Genomic DNA, 13003 nt, shown 5'->3' with positions numbered 1-13003 from the left:
GAAAGTGACCCAATGCGTGAGACTCACGGCCAATGCGTGAGAGTTGACAGCCCTGCAGGGGGATTGGCTTTTAATTGGCGATTTTTTTTTGGGGGGGGGGTTGATTACGAGCTGACAGACAAAGACTGATGCTGACCCAAAGCTATATAGATGAGGTGACATGTGTTTACATTTAATACGCCCTCTGTTGGTCTGTGATCAAATCTGTCAGGCAAAAAACACTATAGTTTACATGGAAGAAGTTGATTTTTATTCATTAACTTTGGTTTCAAAGCAAAAAAAAAAAAAAATGGTATCAATCTTGTTTATAAATGCATCAAGCTATATACATAATATCACACAAAACTTCAAAGGTTTTTAAAAGTTGAGTTTTAAAGAGATTTATATGGTCTGTCATAGACACTTCTGTGTTATTTTGCCTGCTTTGAAACAACAGAGGGCGGTCTGAATGTAAACATGTGACATCATAGGTCACCTCATCTATACAAAGGTGAATGTGCATCAGCTAAAACGACTGGAAAGTGGAGTGGTTAGGTGAAAGAGATGCCACACACTCTGGACGCAACAATGTAGGAACGGTAGTCCTCACGGACTTCTCCAAGGCATTTGACCTGGTAAATCACAATATAGCTGTTGAAAGGTTGATTGCTTTGGGGGGTCCGGGGAGCTATCGTTCCTTGGGTTTGCAGTTGTCAATAATCGCACTCAGTGTGTGAGATATAACCAAACAAATGTCTGATTATGCCCCTTGTGTGCTGGTGTTCATCAAGGTACCAAACTTGGTCCCATCATTTTCCAGGCTGTCATCAACGACGCTGCTCAAGGTTGCAATTCTCACTACTGGAAATATGTCGATGATCTCAGTCATCTCACATTCGTTGAGAGGCGTGCATGCATGTGAGAAAGGCAATAACCTTCAGTCTGACCTTGATGACTCCCTGGCCTGGTCTGTAAGTAACCAACTAAAACTCAACCCTGATAAGGGGTGGTGCAATAATTATGTGTACCCCCGGGGGTGAATTATAGGGGGGCAAAGATTTTTGGCAGGCCAAAGGGGGGGCAAGCATTTTTGGCAGGTCGAAAGGGGGGGTCAAGCGATTTTGGCAGGTCGAAAGGGGGGCAAGCAATTTTTGGCACAGATATTTTGGGCACCGTTTCTAAAAAAAAAAAAAAAAAGGCGTAGGAAAATGTTATGAACACGTTCAAATATGCAAAATTTCCTGCTCGCTGCGCTCGCATTATATGTTAAGACAATTTAAGGTTTTAAATTCGGGTTCCCAAAATCTTGCATGTGTAAGGGGGGGCAAAGATTTTTGGCACGTCAAAGGGGGGGCAAAGGTTTTTGGCACCTCGAAAGGGGGGGCAAAGGTTTTTTGGCACGGCCAAAGGGGGGGGGGCAAGCGATTTTTGGCAGACCATTTTGAGAATTCACCCCCCCCCCGGGGGTACACATAATTATTGCACCACCCCTAAATGTCAAACCATTCAATTTATCTGTTTCATGAGAGACCCATGCACCTTCTCATCCCAATCTCAGTGAAGATACGTCATTCAGTGCTTTCTCTTGTTTCATCTGCCAAAGTCCTGGGCATCTTCATACAGCAATGTCTTAAATGGGATGCCCAGGTGGATCATATAGTGAAGTGTGCTGACAAACGCCTCTTCATGCTCCGTTCTCTGAAACGTTTTGGTTTCAACGTTTCAGAGCTGACCACAGTTTATGTTGGTTACATACGTCCCATTTTCAATGCTTTTAGTATACTCTGATGCCATTTGGTATTCATCGCTCACTGTATCCAGTACTAGAGCGTGTCCAAAAAAAGGGCCTGCACTGAAAACTTAAACTATAGTCAGGCAGTTGCTTGACTAACTTAAAACTAGTCAAGCAGGTTAGTCCAGCCTGCCTGACCAACCTAACGTTAGTAAAGCGCGTATCTCAAGCTAGTCAAGCCTGCTGGACTAACTTGCAATTTTGATAAGCTAGTCAAGCCTGCTTGACTAACGTGTAATAATAATAATAATAATAATAGCTTTATTTATACACGGTAAAAACATGTTCAATACAGTATTGTTCTTCCACATGTCCGTGTGGATATTAAAAATATTACTAACAAACACAAGTTAATTTAAAATATAATATATTAGTGTACATAGACTAAAAAACTAAAATTAATACGATCTTTTACTAAGACAAATATTATAATAAATAAAATAGTAACCCTGCATTCTTCCTCATACAGTCACACTCTCACATGCACTCCTCTCTCACCCTCTCAACACACATCCTCCATACATCTTTCACAATAAAGCGTTATAATATGATTTATGTACAAGTTATATTTAAATTATTAAAACACATCATCAAGACCACTATTGCACAAAAACATACAAAATGATAAATTATTCAAAAATATTTTTAGGAAATAAATTATTAAAACACATCGTGATAATTTGCAGGCCCACTATTGCACAAATACAGAAATTTCATATTAATATAAAATACTATAAAAGTAGCACCTACGTTCATCTTCATACAAGCACACCCCTTCCCACCATGAAACAACATACACTCCACTCACCCCTCACTTACATACACGCACACCCAACTCACCCCACCCTTTCATCCCCTCAACACGCATCATCCATACCCAAGATCCATACATCATATACGATTTATATACAAATTAAATTTAACTTATTAAAACACATCAAGATCACTATTACATAAATAATACAGATAATAAACAATATAAAATATACAAAATGATAAATTATTCACAAATATTAAGAAATAAGTTGTTTAAAATGTTTCACATTGTTTCACATTGCACATGCTTCTAATGCGGTGCTTGACTAGCTTACAATATCGATGGCTTGACTAACTTGAAGATACAAACCGGCTTGACTAGCTTTAGGTTAGTCAAGCCGGCTTGACTAGCTTTAGGTTAGTCAAGCCGGCTTGACTAACCTTAGGTTGGTCAAGCCAATGACTTTCGTAACTTTCATTTCGCAATACTAAATTGCGCAACCGCTTTGAACATGCATGTTCAACACATAGGAAATTGCTTTGAAATGACTGCCCCATTATCATGATTATACGTAGTTGTCTTGTTGTAGTTAAAAAATATTGTCGGAATGGAAAGTTTAGGATTGCCAACCTGGCACTAGCATTAATATTGTTTAACAACATTATACTGTTTATATTTGTTAGAGCTTTCTGATGGTTCTAATGTAATATATGGATATTTTAGATATTCACAAGCGATTACAGAGTTTAAAATCTAAGGTATAAACATGATAAGTACTGAAAATAAGTTTCACGAGTAGTAAGTGCCTCCGTGGTCTAGTGGTGAGTGTAGAGGGTTCGTAATCTTCAGGTCCGAGTTCAATTCCCAAAGAATGTAAGTGGGCATAAATTTGCTGTAATCATGATAACCAGGTAAGAGGATTTTCTTCAAGTAATATATCAGTTTCAAAATGCAAAATTATGAGAATAAATCCCACCAGACAAGATAAAATTCCACATTTGTCTCTTTTTTTCATTTTTTTACCAGTAACATGGTTTGCAGCACGCTAGTCAAGCAAGTTAGTTAGTCAAGCAGCTGCCTGACTAGCTTAGGACTGCTTGACTAACGTTAGGTTAGTCAAAATGGACACCATCTGGACTAACGTAAAGTTAGTCATAAACTAGTCGAGCGACTAACCTAAGCTGGTCAAGCAGGCTTGACTAACGTCCAAGCTAGTCAGGCAAGTTAGTCAAGCCTGCTCGACTAACGTCAAAGTTAGTCAAGCACGTTAGTCAAGCAGGCTTGACTAGCCTTACGTTAGTCAAGATGGGCACCATCTGGACTAACTTTACGTTAGTCAAGCTGACCAATATAAGTTTTCAGTGTGCAGAATCATTTTGGGTGCTAATTATTTTCTTATGATAATGCAGTTAGTGTATGTAAGCTATTTTTAAAATACTGGCGTTGTTGTAAACCAAATCAACCAATAAGATGTCTGGCTTACCTATAAATAAATATTTATGAGGTATTTATAATAGTAAACGAGTATGTCCCCTCCACGTTTCAGCAAATACCGTAGGCCTACCGTGTCCCTTTTCTAAATAGGCTTAAAACACAATTATGAAAAACAGGCGTTTTCTGTAAAAATCACACAAACATAAGTATGACTCACTCGATTGCGATGACCCCTATCACAAACAATGCTGAATCCATGCCGCGTTTTTCCCCGTGGACCACTTTACCCCGGTCTCCCCTAGGCCCTAAGTGTAAAGAAGGTGCATGGAGCGCGCACAAATTTTGCATTAGGGCCTATTGGATAGGCCTAATATTAATAAAAGATTGTGCGCACATTTTAGGCTAATTGTTTAGTTACCGGAAAAGAATTTTGAGTAACAGCCCTTAATAATTCTAGGCTAGTTTGGGTGTTAAAAATTTTTAACCCCCCCATATTTTGGGTCTAAAAATTCTATGACCCCCCCGTTGCTCTATATTTGGGACCCCTTCCAAAGAACATGATAGGCCTAACCCCCTGAGGGGTGGTGCAATAATTATGTGTACCCCCGGGGTGGTGAATTATAGGGGGGGGGGGCAAAGATTTTTTGGCAGGCCAAAAGGGTCGGGCAAGCATTTTTTGGCAGGTCGGAAGGGGGGGGGGAGGGCAAGCGATTTTTGGCACAGATATTTTGGGCACCGTTTCTATATTACGCCCTAAAAGGTGTAGGAAACCATTAGGAACACGTTCAAATATGCAAAATTTCCTGCTCGCTGCGCTCGCATATATGATAAGAGAATTTAGGGTAAATTGGGGGTAAATGGAACGCTTAAGCAATAAATCACTTTCTGTGGTTGGGAGGGTATCCATGATATGATTTTTGTTTGTTTCAATAAGTAGATAACATGTTTTACAACTTGTTTTAACGGATTAACTCCCATTTTATGCTTTGTTTCCAAATACATACATGGTCATGGTGTTCCAGTTACCCCAACACTAATTGGGGTAAATGGAACAATGGGGTGGGTAATTGGAACAAGGGGCATTACTTGCAAGGAGCCTATACATTCATAGCTATATTTACATTGGACATCAGAATATTTTATTTAACATATAATTTTGTGACTAAACAAAAGATTAAGAACAATAATTTTGTTTTCATGATTTTTTATAATCATAAAATACCACGTAAAAATGCACTTTCTCTTGGTATAGGCCCTACATAACAGAAAAAAATGGGGGCCTAATCTACCATGAATTAGTTATTTGTAGTACCGGTATAATATTTCTTAATATTTAAACCAATTATAGCAAAAAAAATATTAACATGTTAGTCATCAACCGTGTTCCATTTAGGCCTATACATAACATGCACGATTTACATCAAGTGGGTCTGTTGTGGGGTAAATGGAACACCAAACCAATTAATTAGCTAATTAGCACATTAATTTGCATAATTTCATCATTAAAATCTGTTATTGTTTTTAAAAACATTATGTTATTGTAGATAACAAACCTTATTGCCAATATTGTATGACAACTCTCAGCACAGTTGTCAAATATTCAAAAGTTAGGAATCAATACCCTTAAATTAGTAGGCCTATTCAGGCCCGTACGCAGGATTTCATTTGGGGGGGTGCTGATTTTGAAAAAGTGGACCTTTTTCCAAGGGGGGGGGGGCGATTTTGTGAAAAGTGGACCAAATTTGGACCTTTTTTTGTCCAAAAAAGCGTAAAAAACCCCATTTTTCTGAAATTTTGGGACTTTTTGTACACGTTTCCAGATTTGGGGGGGGTGCTCCGCACCCCCCGCACCCCCCTGCGTACGGGCCTGGGCCTATTGTTCACTGAACCGTAGCACCAGTGACAACCCCCGTGACAACCTCAGTGAAATTTTCTTCCACTCCCAAACCGAGTAAACCTAAGTTTGGGGTATGAAACAAAAGCGGAACATATGGCGTTGGGTTAACAGGAACACTCGGTATGATGTTGCCCAATAATTGCAGAGGAAATTGCATTCTCAGCGTTCCATTTACCCCACCGTTTCATTTACCCCAATTTACCCTAAGGTTTTAAATTCGGGTTCCCCCAAATCTCATGATCTTAGTGTGTAAAGGGGGGGGGGGGGGGGCAAAGATTTGTTGGCACACCGAAAGGGGGGGGGGCAAAGGTTTTTGGTGCATCAAAAAGGGGCGGGCAAAGATTTTTTTGGCATGGCGAAGGGGGGGGCAGAGAATTCACCACTCGGGGGTAGGCCTACACATAATTATTGCACAACCCAAAAGCCCCCCCACCCCCTCTCGGCTTGCACAGCCCAAAATCAATCAATCCGGAACAATAGTCCAGGAGCAAGATCCCACAGGGGGCCTAAATAAGGACTTGGTTCATCCCCACTACATACAAGGTTTGACACCATAGGTAGTTAGTATGGACCCTCTAGATCACTGCTAGGTAGGTAGTGGACTCAAATTGTGGTATCACTTTTTTTTTACAGGTCATTTTATATATGGACGTATAATCGCATAAAATCACCAAAAATAGGACAAAATTAAGGGGTAGGGGAAATATAAACTCCAAGAACTCAACCTTTACTCATAATAATGAATTTATTTTGGTATGAATATGTAGCTAATTGATTGTTCTAACTGCTTAGTATTATTTGAAAGCAAACCTAGGTTTCATTTGATCATGATTTGAAGTGGCCAGTCCATACACTAGTGAAAAATCAGATTTTTCACAACAATGCGTAGGGTGGGTGTTTTTGTGACATTGGCTTCAAATTTTACTATTGTGTCAATTTCTATTTTCAAAATTAATTAAGTTTCCATTTTTTTTTTTTTTTTTTAATATCAAGCATATCTAGGCAAACTTTGATGTTCTGGTTCAAATATTTATGTATGTGCATGTTTGCTTGCATGTTGGTTTGTGTTGTGTGGGTTTGGGGTAGGTGGGGTTGGGTATGTGGGGGTGGGTGCAGGGTGTGTATAGGGTTCAGGGTTGGGGTGTTTTACATGTCTTAATATGTCACTCGGCTGAACTATATAAGTTCTATTAACAAAATTTGTTTGGTAAGTTGCCATTCATGTAATATTTTGAATATTTATATGTGTGGGGTGAGATCAACCGCTGTTTGTCAGGAAAATAGACTGAAAATGTAAACAAATAGTTACTTTTCCACATGTAGCAGCGTGTGTATATAACAATATTAAGGGGTAGGGGAAATATAAACCATCATAACTCAACTTCAACTCATGATAATGAATTCATTTTGGAATTAATATGTAGCTAATTGATTGTTCAAACGTGTTAGTATTATTTTAAAGCAAAGCAAACATTAATTGTCAGGTAGATAGCCATAAAATGTGAGAAAAGGTTACTTTTCTATGTATAACCATGTCTAACAGCGTAAAATATGACATTATTAAGGGTAGGGGAAATAAAAACCACCATAACTCAACCTTTACTCATAATAATGAATTCATTTTGGTATCAACATGTAGCTAATTGATTGCTCTAACTTTCCAGTATTATTTTTAACAGAAAAACCATAAGATAGACATAAAATATGATAAAAATGTTAATTTTCCAATGTGTAACAGCGTAAAATTTGACAATATTAAACGTTAGGGGACGTACAAACCAACGTAACTCGACATTTATTCATTATAATTCATTCATTTTGACATTAATATATAGCTATTTGGTTGTTGTAATCTTTTAAAGCAAAATAACCATTAATTGTTAGCGGGAAAGACATAAAATGTTTTTAAAATGTCAATTTTTCATGTGTAGTACCGTAAAATATGACAATATTAAGGTGTAGGGGACATTCAAATCACCAAAACTCAAGTTTTACTGATGAAAGTGAATTCATTTTGGTATCAATATGTAGCTATTTGATTGTTCTCATTTTCTAGTATTATTTAAAAGCAATTAAACCATTAGTTGTGAGGTAGATAGACATAAAATGTACGAACATGTTAATATTCCATGTCTAACAGCGTAAAATATGATAATATTAAGGGGTAAGGGGACATACAAATCACCAAAACATAGGTTTCACTGACGAAAATGAATTCCATTTTGATATCAATATGTAGCTATTTGATTGTTCTCATTTTCAGGCATTATTTTAAAAGCAATTAAACCATTAGTTGTCAGGTAGTTAAACATACAATATGAGAAAAATGTTGATATTCCATGTCTAACAGCGTAAAATATGACAATATTAAGGGGTAGGTGACATACAAACCACCCAAACTCAAGTTTTACTGATGAAAATGAATTCATTTTGGTATCAATATGTAGCTATTTGATTGTTCTCATTTTCTGGCATTATTTTAAAAGCAATTAAACCATTAGTTGTCAGGTAGTTAAACATACAATATGAGAAAAATGTTGATATTCCATGTCTAACAGCGTAAAATATGACAATATTAAGGGGTAAGGGACATACAAACCACCCAAACTCAAGTTTTACTGATGAAAATTAATTCATTTTGGTATCAATATGTAGCTATTTGATTGTTCTCTTTTTCTGGCATTATTTTAAAAGCAATTAAACCATTAGTTGTCAGGTAGTTAAACATACAATATGAGAAAAATGTTGATATTCCATGTCTAACAGCGTAAAATATGACAATATTAAGGGGTAAGGGGACATACAAACCACCCAAACTCAAGTTTTACTGATAAAAATGAATTCATTTTGGTATAAATATGTAGCTATTTGATTGTTCTCATTTTCTGGCATTATTTTAAAAGCAATTAAACCATTAGTTGTCAGGTAGTTAAACATACAATATGAGAAAAATGTTGATATTCCATGTCTAACAGCGTAAAATATGACAATATTAAGAGGTAAGGGGACATACAAATCACCCAAACTCAAGTTTTACTGATTAAAATTAATTCATTTTGGTATCAATATGTAGCTATTTGATTGTTCTCATTTTCTGGCATTATTTTAAAAGCAATTAAACCATTAGTTGTCAGGTAGTTAAACATACAATATGAGAAAAATGTTGATATTCCATGTCTAACAGCGTAAAATATGACAATATTAAGGGGTAAGGGAACATACAAACCACCCAAACTCAAGTTTTACTGATGAAAATGAATTCATTTTGGTATAAATATGTAGCTATTTGATTGTTCTCATTTTCTGGCATTATTTTAAAAGCAATTAAACCATTAGTTGTCAGGTAGTTAAACATACAATATGAGAAAAATGTTGATATTCCCTGTCTAACAGCGTAAAATATGACAATATTAAGGGGTAAGGGGACATACAAATCACCCAAACTCAAGTTTTACTGATTAAAATTAATTCATTTTGGTATCAATATGTAGCTATTTGATTGTTTTCATTTTCTGGCATTATTTTAAAAGCAATTAAACCATTAGTTGTCAGGTAGTTAAACATACAATATGAGAAAAATGTTGATATTCCATGTCTAACAGCGTAAAATATGACAATATTAAGGGGTAAGGGGACATACAAATCACCAAAACTCAAGTTTTACTGATGAAAATGAATTATTTTTGGTATCAATATGTAGCTATTTGATAGTTCTAACTTTCTAGTATTATTTTAAAAGTAATTAAGTCATTAGCTGTCTGGTAGATAGACATAAAATGTATGAAAATGTTAATATTCAATGTCTAACAGCGTAAAATATGACAATATTAAGGGGTAAGGGACATACAAATCACCAAAACACAAGTTTCACTGACGAAAATGAATACCATTTTGGTATCAATATGTAGCTATTTGATTGTTCTCATTTTCTGGCATTATTTTAAAAGCAATTAAGTTTCCCACGAGGGGTTGAAGGTCATAATGGGGCCAATACTAAAAAATGATCCTATCATGTTGTAATGTTGTAATCTCAAATTGTTCCTGTCATCGCTAAGAATTTAAAAGAAGACAATTGTCATAGTTCTACGAAGCTTAGTTCAGGGGTTATAACGTCGAATATATCAAAAATATCATAAATAAAGGTCAAATTTTAAAAATGGTCCAATTGCAACAATTAACGTAAGAAACCTCAATCGTATACTACATTCAAATTTTGGTGCAACGATTTGTATTCCCGTGTTCCCCTTCACAGTTAATGCAGCCAAAGTTGAGTTATGGTAATATTTCCCCTACCCTTAATATTACCATATTTGACACTGTTACACATGGAAGTTTTTTCTCACATTTCCTTTGTATCTACATAACAACTAATGATACTAGAACGTTAGATGAATTCATTATCACGAGTAAAAGTTGAGTTATGGGAGTTTATATTTCCCCTACCCCTTGATATTGTCATATTTAGGGACCGTTGTAAGGGGGGGGGGCTGATGCAAAAAGGGGGTCTGAAAATTGTTGGTCCTCCTAAAGGGGGGGTGAGGAAAAAATTACCAAAACTTTTCCTGGAAAAATTGAGTTTATATGATTTTCTATGGGGTTGACCCATAATTTTCATGTCAAAAAGGGGACCCTAAAATTTTTGAGGTCTGTAAAGGGGGGGGGGGCCCGAAAAATTTTTGCGATGAAATTTTTTGCATCAGGCCCCTCCCCTTACAAGTGTTTGTGAACGGTCCCTTCTGACAGTTTCTGTGTATCTACCTGACAACTAATGATCGCTTTGTTTATAGAAAGTTAGAACAGCCAATCAGATACATTCTGATACCAAGATGAATTCATTTTCATGAGTAAAAGTTGAGTTATGGCAGTTATAAATTTCTCCTGCCCCTTAATATTGTCATTTTACGCTGTTAGACATAGAAAATTAACCTTTTCCTCACAGTTTCTGTATATCTGCCTGACAAATAATGGTCGCTTTGCTTTATAATAATACTAGAAAGTTAGAACAACCAATTAGATACATTTTGATACCAAGATGAATTCATTCTCATGAGTAAATGTTGAGTTATGGCAGTTTATATGTCCTCTACCCTTAATATTGTCACATTTAAGCTGTTAGACATAGAATATTTACCTTTTCCTCACAGTTACTGTGTATCTACCTGACAACTAATGATCGCTTTGCTTTGAAATAATACTAGAAAGTTAGAACAATCACCTAAATACATTTTGATACCAAGATGAATTCATTTTCATGAGTAAAAGTTGAGTTGTGGCAGTTTATATTTCCCCTACCCCTTAATATTGTCATATTTATTTATGCTGTTAGACATAGAATAGTTACCTTTTCCTCACAAATACTGTGTATCTACCTGACAAATAATGGTCGCTTTGCTTTAAAATAATACTAGAAAGTTAGAACAATCACTTAGATACATTTTGATACCAAGATGAATTCATTTTCATGAGTAAAAGTTGAGTTATGGCAGTTACAAATTTCCCCTACCCCTTAATGTTGTCATTTTACGCTGTTAGACATAGGAAATGTACCTTTTCCTCACAGTTTCTGTATATCTGCCTGACAAATAATGGTCGCTTTGCTTTAAAATAATACTAGAAAGCTAGACCAATAACTTGGATATATTTTGATACCAAGATGAATTCAATTTCATGAGTAAAAGTTGAGTTATGACAGTTTACATTTCCCCTACCCCGTAATATTGTCATCTTCACGCTGTTAGACATAGAAAAGTTACCTTTTCCTCACAGTTTCTGTATATCTGTCTGACAACTAATGGTTGCTTTGCTTTAAAATGATACTAGAAAGCTAGAACAATCACTTAGATACATTTTGATACCAAGATGAATTCATTTTCATGAGTAAAAGTTGAGTTATGGCACTTTATATTTCCCCTATACCCTTTAATATTGTCATATTTACGCTGTTAGACATAGAAAACGTACCCTTTTCTCACAGTTTCTGTGTATCTACCTGACAACTAATGGTCGCTTTGCTTTAAAATAATACTAAAAAGTTAGAACAATCAATTAGATATACATATTGAATTGAATTAAATAGAATTAATACCAAGATGAAGTCAATATCATGAGTAAAATATTGAGTTCTGATGATTTATTTTCCCCTACCCTTAATATTTTTCTATGTTATGCTGATATACGAGGGAAATCAACATCAGTTTTTGTTGGGTTTTTTGGGTTTTTTAAACATTTTTTGTCTTTTTCCCAGTGGTTACTCACGTCCTACACATAAATATTCAAAATATTACATCAATGGAAACTTAACGGATTTTGTAAATGGAATTTGGTGCAGTGTAGTGGCATATTAAGACATGTACACACATTCATCCCTCCCCCACACATACCCTATGTACACCCAGCACCCCACACACACCTCGTCCCACAGACACCCCAACGAACTCATACATATTATAATGATTGGAACTGTTACAATAATGTTTCCCTTGATATGCTTAACATTAAAAACAAAATAAAACATTAAAATTTAAATAAAAAAATAAAAAATGGAAACTGAATCAATTTTGAACATATAAAGTGCTATAGTTGTGAGATTTGAGGCCAATGTCAAACTTTACACATATGGTTTTAAAAAATCAGATTACCACTCATTTATGGACTATATACTTCCAAATATGCTCAAATGAAACCTGTTTTTGTTTAAAAATAATACTAGAAAGTTATGAAAATCATTTAGCTACATATTGATACCAAAATGAATTCAAAATAATGAGTAAAAGTTGAGTTCTTGGAGTTTATATCTCCCCTACCTCTTAATTTTGTCCTATTTTTTGTGATTTTATGCGATTATACGTCCATACATAAAATGACCTGTAAAAAAAAAGTGATACCACAATTTGAGTCCACTACCTACCTAGCAGTGATCTAGAGGGTCCATACTAACTACCTATGGTGTCAAACCTTGTATGTAGTGGGGGATGAACGAAGTCATTTTTTTGAGGTTGCTGCTCCTGTACTACAATGATGGATTGTTATCACGCCGATGACTTCGCAATTTCTGAACAACCCCATAGACAGAAAGCATTGTTCACAGAATACGTGTATTTGAATGGATTTATTTCATGGGTTGTTGCAGATGAGAATGCGAAAT

The sequence above is a fragment of the Amphiura filiformis genome, chromosome 15 (assembly GCF_039555335.1).
Source record: "Amphiura filiformis chromosome 15, Afil_fr2py, whole genome shotgun sequence".
NCBI lineage: Eukaryota > Metazoa > Echinodermata > Ophiuroidea > Amphilepidida > Amphiuridae > Amphiura > Amphiura filiformis.
The sequence above is the reverse complement of the archived record's forward strand: the minus strand, read 5'-3'. Positions refer to the sequence as shown.